Genomic DNA, 14,583 nt, shown 5'->3' with positions numbered 1-14,583 from the left:
TAATGAATCGTATATGTTTTTATTTTTTTTACATTCCTCTATTACTCTATTATTTTCCTATATTTATCAAATAATTCTACGTAAATAATTTTATACGTGATAATATTGTATAATCGTACAACATAATCTTTCCTACTCCGTTTGGTATCTAACCATAACTTTACAAGTTTCATTTCAGTCAGTAAATTTCCTTTTTACATAACCTTTAAATCATATCTATATCAATTACTGTTACGTTTTGAGCGCAATAATATGACAAGATATGACTGCATCGATATCAGCATTTTTTTATTACAAAATTTTCATATCGACACATTATTTTCAATGGTAAATCGTTAACATCTCGAACAAATCAAATAAATACTAGGAGACTAAATTATATCAATATTGTGATTGGCACTGTTGCAAGAAGCTAATCGTGCAAATACGTTTTGAATCAGCGGAGCTTGCTCGTCTGTTTGAAGTTGTATATACAAAACGATGTTCAATGACGGGACGCGCTTCAATAAAAGCGAATACGGCCGATGCCATGAGATGCGCTGGCTCAGAATTCCCTCTTTCTTCTCAGTGTCCACGTCAATGTTCAAGTCCCTTGCAATCGATATCGGTCTAAGTAGAAGGGTAGTGAACCCCAGACCCTTACACGCTGGAAGCCTCAAGATTTCGACACAAGTGGCATACCTTTGTCAAGTATTTTCGACAGGGGGTATGAGAAGGGAAAAATGGATCGCGCAGAAAGTATCCATTGACAAGGAATTCTCGGCGTGCTTCACCGACGTCCGAAAGTTCGTCGAGTTCCAAACATTTTTCTTATTCAAGGAGGCTTCTTGTCATTCAGAAAGCCTCGTTGTCCTGTTTCACGAATAATTACAAATTTCTTTGCCTCTCAAGGTTGCGCTTTTCTCATTTGCATCATCCATGAAAAACGTAGTTTAACGAGAACAGTAAAAAAAAAACCGCCGTAAACATTTAATAATTGTAGTATTGTAACATTATAAAAATGACACCGTAACTGATGACGCTTTAATTAATTTTATGATGCTACAATTTTTAGTATCCGGTTTAATATATGGCCTATTAAACCTTCGAAATATGTTATTATAAAACATGATGGTCGATATCAATAATAAACAGCATGATATAATGAACAGCACGGCGTTTTCATAAACGTCAATTTTATTACTTTAAAATAAGTATAAATACATGCTTTCTATTTTTTTACGTTTAATTGGGTGTCCTCAATTGTTCACATATTATTACAATTTCAGTAAATTCTTCCTAATTGACGCTCAGATTGTGCGTCATATATTTATGTATAAATTAATAGTAATGAGAACAAAATTGTCAGATCAGGTCAGTTACATCAGAAATTGTGTTAAATGACGATGTGTTATCAGTGCATCCAGACACTAATGACAGATAATCGACACCCAGCTAGCCATGGATGTTGCCAATTACTTCCATGAAATTCGACGGTGGATCTATATTTTAACTATACTGTAGATTGTTGATGTAGCCACGGGATTGGTAATTTTATAAAAGAAAGCAGCTAATTTAACACTTTTACCGTATATTTATTCGAAGAGATCTTTCAGTCAGTGAAATTCTGCAAACAATTCTGTAACAAGTAAAAGGGAAAAAACGACAGGATGATATCTTAGCAATCTCTTCGGAGAACGATGAGATCGGTCGATTCTTCTTTATCCCAGCTCCCCTTTAAATATTTAACAGATCGACGGGGATGGTGTGCCGCAACGAGTTAGGCCGTCACGGCGCAGAAATTGCACGAGTTTTCTAATACTATTTACATAGGAACGCCGTTCGATTTTCTCTGCAAACATCCGACGGTACATCGCAGCTCGATAAAGCACGCCTTCAAACTGATTTGTCGGACGCACCGTGACCACTGTTTTTATTAGACCGGCAGAGTGCGGCGCCGCGTGACTTTAACGGCCGAACATAATTCCCGGGCAAGTTTACTCGCTATCGCGAAGAAGAAACCAGACAAGCGGTTCGTGCTCGGCGTCGGAGATTTACGGGCACCCGTAAAACCCGAAAACTCATTGCCAACTGGTGGCTTCTTAAGCCCCACCCCGTTGGCCGACGTGTGTCCGACGAACGTTAATCGGAAATAACGCGGGAAATCGCGCGAGCGCAATAGGGGCACGCGTTCGGTAAACAAAACAGCGCGGGATCCGATAACTTTTCGCTGGTAAAAAGATCAACGTTCCAGCAGCCACGTCTGCTGAAATTCGCCGTCGATTTATCACTGACGCCACGTTTCGACCATTCTGCTTTCGATTCGTAACTTCCCGACCTCCATTCGCCTCTCAATATTTCGTTTCCTATCGACTTGCGATCGTTAAATGCGGAACAATTGCACAAAAGGTGACAAATATTTTTTTGTTTAAAGAACGAACAATTTTTTGGGGACGCGTCGCGTTGCGATTTATTGCTGTCGATACTTTCGTTCGAGTTTGACAATTGATTACATGTGGAAGTTACGTCTGTGAACGACAATGTTGAATATTTATTTCGAATAGAATCGAGACAAGATTGTAAAGAACGATTGTAAAAAGAGAAAACAGAGTTTTCTTTTGTTAAGGCATATGTTACAAAGACATAAAGATCCACAGTCTACTTGTAACTGTTATGTGTGGTCGAAATACTATCTCTCTGATCGATAACGGTTATTTAAACAAAATTATTTTAATCGGAAAAGGAATTTCTATCATATGACTACTTTCTATTTTAATTGTAAAAAGATTTTATCCAAACACGTTTATTATATATGGATCAAACATACGTTCCAGTTTATTTTAATATTTCCCCAGTTGTTACGGAAAAATCGGGAAACGGATGGATGAAGAAATTGCAAAAACCATGGAAAATATTAAAGCTTTTATTCAATATTTACCCCTTGACGCTCATTTTTATGCAAGCGCAAGTGCTTCTATTACGAGGAAATCGAATGATGTCAATTTTCTCTTCATCACATCTAAAAACAAGTAGAACGATTGATAACTGGACTGCGGATGTTAGTAAAATAAATTGTGAAAACGTCAGACGACTTCGAGAATATTTTTATATTCTGTATAAAAATGATTGAAAGGGTCATGACATTTTAATCTGACTTACGTTTTTAACAATCAACTGAAACAATTTTTATTTCGGATAGAAATCCGCGATCCACTGATAACACGATAAATATTCTTTTAAATATAATACACGCGTTTTCTATAAATATATCCTGCATAAATTCTACATATTGCCCACACAACAGAATAATTGAACGTCGTTCAACCGCATGAAAATCAGCAATCCACCGATCAGTATTCACGGAGCGATACGGACACCTCGCGAGCGAAGAGATGAATCTTTCCTTCGTTCATGTTTATGGCAAAGATCGTTGTGGATGATGACAAATCGCATATTAAAAGCAATCGGTAGAGCGGGTGGGGTTGTTCGCTCTTCTGTGACGAGCAATCGGATTTTTTTTCGCTGGCTTCGGTAACAAATGGCCATTTTGGCCGAAATCGCGCCGCGTGTTCCCGCGCGCGCACACGCAAGGAGGAGGGCGGCAATATTCAATAGCTCACCGGCCGAGAAATATCGTTGCAATAAATGATACATGCGCAGCGGAACGTCGCGCGGCTTTATCGATGTCGGCATCATCGCGGCTGCTTCCCGTGGTGCTCGGCCACTCCCGTTTCCAATTCATTTACACGGTCCTGTCGCGTTTACTGTAACGGACAGAAGATTCGGACGAAATAAAGAAAAGAATGAAATTGGTCAAATGAACTGTGGTTGCATATCTTCTCCAGAACGACGTCTCGCGTACCGCAATCCGTCGGAAGACGGATTCAAGAAGAACTTCGATTGAACTTCGATTGGTCCGAGAACAATATTTTCTGGCAATCCTGATTTGTCCAATGTTCATGAGCCTCGGCATATGTGAGTTTCATTTTTCTATTTTCAGTACTCGGTGTTCGTTCCTTGCGTGATCCTCGTGCTCTTAATTGATAATGTTCAATCGTCTTCAAAAGTCCGCTGTTTTTAACCCGAGAAAGATAACCTACGTCGCAGAGGCGCCTGCGAAATAAACAACTGACTGCACCGTGGATGACGCAAAGACTGGAAGCACCCACTTTGCCAAGGCATGTGCGAAGCAACATTGAAAATATTCTTCCAAAATCTGCTGTACAGGCTTCCACAGATGATGAAGAAGAACCCTCAGCCAAAAAAAGGCGTTATTGCAGTCTTTGCACGTCTAAAAAGAAAAGAATGTCAAAGATGACCTGTGCCAAATGCAAAAAGACAGTTTGTGGTGAACACAAGAAAGACGTTTGTCATGACTGTCTCTAAAGAAATTTTTTATAATATTATAGTTTTTTTTTACACTGATTATATTATAGTCTACTAGTTTGTAAGGAGAAAACACTATTTTTTGTGATATTTTACGGGATTTGTTCCCATAAACCGAAGACTGTTGATTTTTGTTAATTTTTCATAGAGGTCTAGTGATTTAAGTTTAAAATTACTTAAAATATAAAAAAATATAATATAAATGCATTTTATTTTTACAATAATGCCAAACCTTTAAAATGACTAGATTAACTTAAATAAATATCCATTGTTAGTATAAAATTGACGCCTTAGAAAAGCATGCGCCTCTGAAGCGTATTCGACACACAGATTTTTACGCTTTCGTACTAAAATATCGAACGAATTCGTGAAGTGTTACTCGCTAAATGGATCGTGACAAACTGTCACGATGTCCGCCGTTCATAGAAGTCAGGAGCTCACAAGCATGAAAGCTAGCTGTGCTAGCTTCGCAGCCTTGTGTTCGAGATTAAGAAAGTGAAACATGCATCCGTAAATTTCAAATCGGAACGAACTGAATACAGTTCGCGCTGAGATTGCGCACAAAAATGGACACTTCGGGAAGAGGAGACACGATTATTCGAGCCTTGCGGCTCGTTATTATTTTTATCTCTTTAGCAGACTGTCGCCGAATCCCGACTGCGTACTATTCCACGTTATTGAAGGGAACTGGCTTCTGACGAATTTGGAGGTCGTAGCACGCGATATCGGTTTCACAAAAAGCAGGACAACGCGTTGCCAGTTTGCAAAATCTGTTAATAGGATTTATAGTTACTATACTCGTCAGAAAGGAATTGATAATATTATTTTGAGTGGTACGCTTAAACGAAGTTCGAACTCGAAAAATCTGTCTGCATCTTACAGTATGTACCGAAAAATCTTAACAGCTTTTTTCGATATGGAAATGTAAAATAAATTACAAGAATTTGGAAATACAGTAAATTCTTCCCAATTGTCCTTCAGCTTGTAAACGAGAATAGACAATTTTATAGAAGAGAAGATACGATATTATTCGAGCCTCGCATCTCGTTTTTATATTTGTTGACGATCGGTAATTATAAAAAGGCTCGAATAATCGTATCTACACATCCTGAATTGTCCATTTTTGTGCGCGATCTTAGCGCGAATTAGGGAGAAGTTACAGAAAATAAGTAACAGTTACAGGATATGAGAGTGTAACTGAAATTAAAATTCATCGTCTTAAATTTATGACCGTAACTGTATGTCCATTCCGGGCGTTTGCGATCCGGACCGAGTTTCCGGCCTCGGCGCGGCCATTATTCCTGGTGGACGCGTAACGCGCAAAGCGGATCGCGAATCGCGCGACGCGACGGCTTCCGACAATGAGCCAAGTGACACCTTTCCGGACCGCGACCGCCGTTGGAACGTTTCCACCGCGGCGTTTCCCACGTTCCAGAACCGTTGTTTTCGCTTCCCGCGTCTTCTCATTCGATTAGCTGCTACAACGAGCCCGTTTAAAAACGGCATTCCGCCGAATCAATGGGACGGAAGCGATTTAATTGGCGCTGACACTTTATCTCCTGCATAATTTGCAGCATTGTAAAGGATACCGACCGCTGCTCGATCGCGATGCCGCTCGTTTCACGGGAACGGCGGGATAAATTATTCCCGTCTGGCGGGTTCCTGCCCTCGCCCGTCCTTCCCCATTGTTTTATTCGCCCTTCATACGCGCGGCCATTGATTCGCGATAATTTCGGCCGGTGCCCAGTGAAGCGCTCGCTTTCTCTCGAATTTTTAACGGTCCGTTATTCTATTTTACATCAGCCTCTCATCGTATTTTCCACTTTTCGTGTCGGGCGTGGAGGCGTGAACTCCGGCATGGCCTCCGCGGCAAATATAACTCTTTTTCTTATTAAGGGATTGGGGAACTACGAACCATTTAGGAAAGAATGAAAATTAACGCATCGTTTCTATTGGGTTGGCAACTAAGTAATTGCCGATTTGTTCAATGAAATAAAAAATTTTTTTTACTTGGAACGAAGTTTAATCTGTAATGTATTTTCCATTATGTTCGATGACCTTTTGCCATCTCTCTGACAACTTGAAAATTCCACGCTCGTAGAAAGTCTGATCCTTTTCGGCCAAAAACTGAGTTAAGTGAGATTTTACAGCGTCATCATCATTCAAAGTTTTACCACGAAGGGAGTTGACCAGGGATCGAAATAAGTGGTAACCCGATGGCGCGAGATCAGGGCTATATGGTGAGTGTAACATCAATTCCCAAGCAATATCCATCAATTTTTGCCGAGTGGACAAAGACGTGTGCGGCCTAGCATTGTCCTGCTGGAAAATGACACCTTTACGATTGACCAATTCTGATCGCTTTTCCTTGACCGCTGCATTCAATTTGTCCAGTTGCTAACATTCACGGATAATAAAAAATAACATAATAATAATAATAATAATAATAATAATAATTTTATAATATAACATTTACGGATATCATAAAAATGGGAGTGAGAGACATCTATAACTGAAATCGGCAATTACTTAGTTGCCAACCCAATATATACAATAATTAATAATTACATGTAATGGTTGACTTTGCTAAAACAAGAGATGCATAAAAATGGTTTTTCCGGGAAATCGCTGCGAAACCTCGATACTCTTATAGTTCTTTGTTTTGCTACAGAAGGTTCTTTTTACTAATCGAATAGTTTCGAATTGAACTGACTGACTTTTACAATCGAACTGATCACAGCGCCACGTGTACCATAAACAGTATACGATGCGATAACTTCTTTAAACAAGCTAACTACTTATGGATTGATGATATAATGAGATAATATAATATAAAATAATAATAATATAATAATAATAATACGTCGTCGTCATCGTTAAAAGGGCTATATGGTGGGTGTAACATCAATTCCCAACCAATATCCATCAATTTTTGCAAAGTGGACAAAGACGTGTGCTGCCTAGCATTGTACTGGTGGAAAATGACACCTTCACGATTGACCAATTCTGGTCACTTTTCCTTAACCGCTGCATTCAATTTGTCCAGTTGCTAACATTCGCGGATAATAAAAAATAACATATTAATAATAATAATAATAATTTTATAATATAACATTTACGGAGTGGGAGTACGAAATGGGAGTGAGAGACATCTATAACTGAAATCGGCAATTACTTAGTTGCCAACCCAATAGATAGCTGCAGAATTATTGTTTACGAAATATTTAACATCTTATTAAGTTAGATTATATCGTAGCTAATAATAGAAGGAAATGGTTACTATTAAATCATAAATCGTTTTTGGACCATGCTACTAGAGATGAACCTACGCAGGCTTTTAAATGGAACAATTTTTTTTAATTTTATATTAAAGTAGACGGAAGAAAACGATGTTCGGAGATGCCAGCTTTTAATTTGTGTATTTCTATTTTCCTTTCATTAACGAAAAAAGTTAATATTTATGTGTCTCTTGTAAAATATTAATATTTTCAATTATCACGCCGGAATTTATCGGAAATTCACATTATTGATTAACATTATCGAACATCATCACCATCTCACAGAACATGTGATTTTTAAATATTCTTCGGTATCAAATATTCAACATAGCAGCGGAATTTAATTATTAACCAGGCACGGATAACTTAGCAATAATTAATATTCGCTGTGTAACAGAGTTCGATTTTAATAAACCTCTGCAGATTTACAGAGCAGCAAGAATGACTGTACAGAAATAATGAGTGTTGAAACAATTTAATATTATGATATTTACCATCGCAAATGGTATACGTAAACATAAAAAAACATACGAAATATATTCACTGCAATAGATCAACCGTAAAACCAACAAAAAAATCTCGAGCAAAACCGTTCATATTTAGCAGAATAGGATACAAATTTAATATCCGCAGCGTATTAATTACGGTAATATGTTCCCATTGCAAACAACAGAAAACAATACAATAATGCCAGGAAGTTGACGCGCGCTCGGAACAAATGCCGAGGACAATTAATAATTCAGCAGTACACGTGAATCGTTAACGAGCTCCGTCGTTCCGGCAGCGCCGGAAACATTCCGACGCGATCGGTCCGATGGCTGCGCAGCATCCACGAAACTCCGCGGAGGTGGCATTTAAGTTTTTACAACAGTCGAAGAAATTCAACTACGCTGCGGAGTTTCGTCTGCGAGTTCGGCGGAGAGGTTTTTTCGTTCGCGGGCGTGGCATCGCATATGAGATCCAGTCGGAGCGAACTGTAAATTGTGTGTACACGCCGGTGATACGCGCGACACGTGCGGTTAGGAGCGCGGGGTTTGGAGCAAAGAGCCGGGGCTCATGGTAATGATCTCAGTCATACGGTTTCGCGATGATAGCCACCGCGCTATTTACATACTGATACGAGCGCCGACGCGAAAGTTTCTGTAATCAGCTCGTCGGGGAGATGAACAGAGAATCCCGGCCGGATTGTCGCGGAGAGCTTAAATTGTGTGCGTGCAAAATATGCGAAACTAGAAGGCAGGAAGTTGCCGCGATAACGAATAGGTTGGGCCGGGCCGGGCCGGGTTGAGTCGAGCCGGGGAACGAGAGGGACAGTGTAAAGACATTAAGCCGATTTCAGGTTAAACGAGCACTTTTACCCCGCTTCCCCTCTCTTTTCCGTTCTTAAACGCGGGCACGCGACCGCGAATTAATACCGGCCTCGGTCGCTGAATAATTTAAACGGAGCATGCGTGTCCTCTGCATCAGCGTTGCGACCGTCTCCGAGGTGACCTGCAGGTACTGAAAACTAGCATTGTGCCGGAATAAACGACACAGGGTAATCTGCTGAAGCTGGAACAATCGTAAAATAAGATAGACAAACAGGGCTGCATTTAATTGTACTGCATTCTTTCTCATATTGGCATTTCTGGAAATGAGCTAACCGACTCTCTTGCTAAAGAAACGAGGAACATAAATATAAACTCCAATGTATGAATTCTCATTCCCCTCACGGATTTTTGCGAATATTTGTTGCGGAACATGAACAGTAACACAAAAGCCTATATTACTGAACTTAGTACAAATGAAGGAAAAAGTTACTTTCAACATTTTTATACCAATAAGTCTAAGCCTTGGTTTCCCCGTCAACTGATTATAATGATCAATCGCTGCAGAGCTAACCACTATTCTTTAGCCTCTTCCCTATTTCGAGTAGGTTTATCGGATAATCCTAGATGTTCATGCAATCATCACATTGTCTGGCAATGTCCTCTTTACGAATCTCAAAGATCCAAATTGTACGAGCAACTTAGTAGCTTAAAATTGTTTCTACCAACCACCATGTCTGTTTTACTTGTTGAACCCAATATCGAAGCGTGTCCTATAATTCTTAAAAAAACATGTAATATAAATGTATAAATAACCCATGAATTACTATTTAAGGTTTATAATTACGTACATTCATTTTACTGTATAGCGAATAAATCTCATCTGAGATTTGAAAGCTTGTAATAAAAGAAAAGAGAAAAAAGATCGTAAAATAAAATAACTGCAAAGTAAATAACTGTATTAGCTGCGCAAACCGGAGGTTCGTGGGAAGCTAGTGATCGACTTGTAATTAGCCATCTGAAGAGTTTCTCTATACATATATACGATCAACGAGTTTCCTTACGCGTTTTAAAACGGAATGAGATTTTACAAGAATTAGTTCATTAGCTGCGATACACACGTTGATTGCTGCGACGCGATCGAAAGATTCGCCGCAGAACGAGTCCTCCCCGTTTAAGCAGTTTCCGAGAGTTTATTCAAGCGCTGAAATTCTTGAAAGCGACACGATGCAGCGATGTACCATGCGAGCGAGCCATCCTCGAGGAAAACAAACAACTTCAGGCGTTTCGGAGCTGGCCAGGCACCCTGTATTCCGTTTCAACGGTGCACGCTCGATGAAATCAACGAAACTCGTGTGTTAACGTTCATTCGAGCAGGCGGAGCCCGGTGTCCGGCCGTGTTTCGCTTCGCGAATCTGCGAGGAGCGTTCAACTTCGTGGTCGGACTGTTTACACTTCATTACCGGCGCGGCGATGCAGGATTTCATTTCGAACCTACATAATTACTTGGCCGAGGTACGCAGTCTATAATTGTGTTTATAGTGTCGCCGGTTCGGGCCGGAACAATGGGGAAAAATGATGACGTCCGCCGCGAGAACGTTCAAGGGAATTCGAATCGGCAGAATTTTTCGAAAGCTGCTTTGGTATATACATCAAAGTATTAGTGTGCGCAATGGGCGCACAATTCATTCGGGACAAAAATATGGCGGTGATACATTATGGTCGCTGGAAAGGCGATTACAAACGCAGCGTGTATCAGAATTTATATCGCGGGCCGATCGTTCACGCCTGAATCCCCCGCATGGAAATTGCCGGGCACGCGATTCCGCAGAGAAGATGATAAATAAAAGGAACACGACGATCGAATTCCGTTTCGAGTTCTGTTATAAACATTCGAAAACGACGGCGCAATTAATTCGTTGTCACGTTCCGCCACGCGTGCACGAGTTTATCCTGAAATCAGTCGTTTCCATCTGGTTAACTAAACAGTGAATTTGAAGTAACATTTTTGCCTGTTTCGGCATCTACTTTCACAATTGTAACAATTTATTGGATGCAACGTATCCTGTCGTGAAATATAAAGTACGACATTGTTACACGAAAGTTATGACGAGTAGCGCGCACTGTGCTTTTTAATTTTTAACGACATTTTGATCTTATCTACGCGATGGATGCAACCACTGCTGCGACCATTTTTCTAATTCTGCGAACGCGTCAGTGAATTTGATTATTGAAACAAGAACGAAAAGCAAATGCTATCAACTCTTTCTTTAAATTGTGATGTTTATGCAAAATTTGATAAGTCATAAAAATGTATAGAAAGTGGATATTTCATCTGTTATACTTTTTCAGCACTGGAAGGGTTAAATTATTACTAATTATTATTATAATATAATTACTAAGTATGATAATATCCTCAATAAAAATTGTCCCTATTAATTGCAAAATGCAAGAGTTACATTTCAATTGAATTTTCCTGTTCCTGATACGAATTATTTAAACTATTTTATGTTTCATATACTCATTTTTCTCATGCACGAACAATCGATAGTTTTTTTACAAACAACGTTTATGTTTGCTGCAAATAAAATAAATTATACAGATACGAATTGCGTAATTAGTTATAAAAAATCTCAAATAAACATTTAAGTCGTGAGCAAGAAATGTTTGTCTACCAATATAGGATGATTTGATCGAATTTAAGTTACCCCGATTTATTCCAAAGGATTCGTAGAGCGCGCTTGATGCGAGAATGATGAATGGGGCTCGGGACTTCGTGACCGACATTTTTCCACGAAATGCGTATAAATAAAGGTAACAGTAAGAAATTGCTGAATCAGTGTTCGTCAGTGATCAGTGCCGGCGTTTCCAGCCTAGGGTAGGTCAAGTAAACGTGCAAGAAAGACAGACATAACGAATGATTGAACGTGACGGTCTGCTTCGAACGACGATATCACGGGAATAGATGGTCGTATCAAGATGAGACTAACGCCATGATAACAAAAAGATTTCCCGCTGCTGATCTCGCCAGTCAAATGAGAAATACTTGAACAATTTCGAAGTTATAATTGCATAAAATCTTTCTAGAATCTCGATTAATTCTGTTGTAACTACCGATAGCAATTTTATTACCAATAATAATAATAATGATAATAATAATAATAATAATAATAATAATAATAATAATAATAATAATAATAATAATAATAATAATAATAATATAAAATTCTGATAGCTGTTTAGCCTGGAATTAGATTCTTTCTCAGGTGTCACGTTAACGCCATTGGACAATGAACGAAATAGCTTGAGATAACCTTTGCACTACTTCGAACACTGAAATAGAACGGCTGTTTTATTAGAGTCGACAGTTCCACGTGGACCTCTAAATCAACTTGAGCGTTTTCTGTACCGCGTTTATTGTATTCACCACACAACAATACTCAATCGTCTCGATCAATTTTTGTGTTACCTCATCTGCCCCGGACCCAATCAGCTCGATTACTCGGGCTCCACTTGGGAAAAATAGGCGGCACGTGATACGCATAACTGTTAGGGAAGAATTTTACCTAGGGAAAAAATCTGAAAGCACGCGGTTCGATGGGAATCGCAACGATCCGGAACAGATTTATTTTACGCGCGTTATTGCGCGAACGTAAACGTTCGGTTGTGTCCCGTATCGTTTTTAGTTTCGCGGCTGACAATATCGAGCTAGCATCGGCCCAGCGACGTCGCGATCGTGTAATTATTTTCGTTTAGTTCCAGTGCGCCACTGAAAATGATAAAAACAATTTGAAAAGCCACGACATGGAAACGTGCGCGGTCGGTCGCAATGCAGCGTGCTTGTTTCATGTCGATGCACAAAAGCGAGATTACGGTACGGCGCGGGAACGTATGCGTTTCCCTTCCGAACCTTCCCAGGCACGAGTCGCAAGTGTCGATCGATCTGCCGATTAATCTGTTGAAACCTTTGAAACGACCGTCATCGGTTAGGTGGGATTACCTTAATCTCTTGTCCACCCCGCCACCCGCCATTGTGCGCCGAGATCCGCGCAGTTTTTGTGCGGTTTCCGCGCATTGACAACGTGTTCGCGCTATGGTTACCGAGTTCCTTTTCCGCTAATGGCGTGCTTCCAGATCATTGGCTTCTGCTGCCAGCACGACACTTTCACACGCACTGTTCCTGTCGATCAAACTGAGACCCTCGAAGCAGATTCGCGACAAACTATTCAATCTTGTGTCGCAATTCCAACACCGATGACGATCTATCATCGTCAGAGAAGATCCTACAAATTGTCGTACATGTATCGCGATGTAGACGGCCGGGGTGTACGTTGCTAACGAGCTGAGTGCGGGCTGTGAAAATCACTTTCGTGGGAAGATAGTTAAGTTTGACTCGTCTTACATCTGTTACGTCCGCCGTAATTAATTCGAACTTCGCCAGGCAGTTGAAGTTATTTAAGGACGAGCTCGAATCTTCACTCTATTCGACGTATTTCTCTTTCGTTTTGGTACTTATACACATTTAGCGCGAAGGTTTTTTTTTAAAGACATTATTACGTAGCGAATAATTCTGCGATATTTTTTGCATGGTCATTGTGACGATTTTTGGAACCTGTAGTGTTGCGACGGCAACACCGAAGGTCGAACGTCCCTGGCCATTCCTTGAGCAATTAACCCCTTAACGTGCACGCTCGAGTTAACTCGAGCGCGCTGAACTGGCCGAACTGTGCACACTCGAGATAATTCGAGCGGCGTTGTACTTTACGTTGCTATAATTTTTCACGCTCGAATGCAATCGAGAATTGAACATAACAATGTGAAAGCAAAGAAAAAACAATCGTTTTATTGATATTTATCATTTACATGGGATTGTATAAGCGATAACACTTACTTATTCGAGTATAAAATATATCCTTTTTCTATACTTATCACTTACGACTTATCTCTTACTTGTGAGCCGCTTTCCGACAGCGTGTTCATATTCAGATTCTGATTCGCTCATTTTTCAATGTATATTTCACTAAAATATAATGTAAAATAAAATATAATAATAATAATAACAATAACAACAACAACAACAACAACAACAACAACAACAACAACAATAATAATAATAATAATAATAATAATAGTAATATTCTGAAAATTAGAAATCATACCAATTGTATAAATATCCATTATTTTTGTATTTTTGTCATTTTCTTGCCAAGACAACGCTCTAAATTGTGTTTTTTTACATTTAAAAAAATTGATCTTTTTTGGCCGGCCTTTTTCAAAAAGACTGTGCATTAAGGGGTTAAGCAATATACCTGTGACAGTAAAAAATACATCCGAACGAAAATACCCTTCGATCCGACGAACGGACAACACGACTCATAAATTCCATATTTCACAAAACGGAAAAATTACTACCCGAACTTTCGAACAGTTTCCCACTCCTCATTTCAAGTTCCTTCCGACACACCCATCTCCAATCAAAAACGCTTCATTTCCTCCACCAAAACCCACCATCCACCAATCAACAAAAAAACCAAGGTGACAAGCGGAAGGGCACCTAGAACGTTAGTTAGAACTGTTAGAACTCCCAGAACTCGTAGAACTCTAAGAACGCAAATAGAACGCAAATAACGCAT

The 14,583-nt window shown here is 39.6% G+C and overlaps 1 protein-coding gene across 3 annotated transcripts in view; it reads right to left on the bottom strand.

Annotated features, from left to right (window-relative positions):
* LOC117225138 (limbic system-associated membrane protein) overlaps positions 1-14,583 on the bottom strand; it is a 186,175-nt gene that overhangs the window by 61,081 nt on the left and 110,511 nt on the right. The window lies entirely within an intron of this gene.

The sequence above is a fragment of the Megalopta genalis genome, chromosome 8, assembly GCF_051020955.1.
Source record: "Megalopta genalis isolate 19385.01 chromosome 8, iyMegGena1_principal, whole genome shotgun sequence".
Lineage (NCBI taxonomy): Eukaryota > Metazoa > Arthropoda > Insecta > Hymenoptera > Halictidae > Megalopta > Megalopta genalis.
Note: the sequence above shows the minus strand (reverse complement) of the source record. Positions and strands in the feature narration are given on the sequence as shown.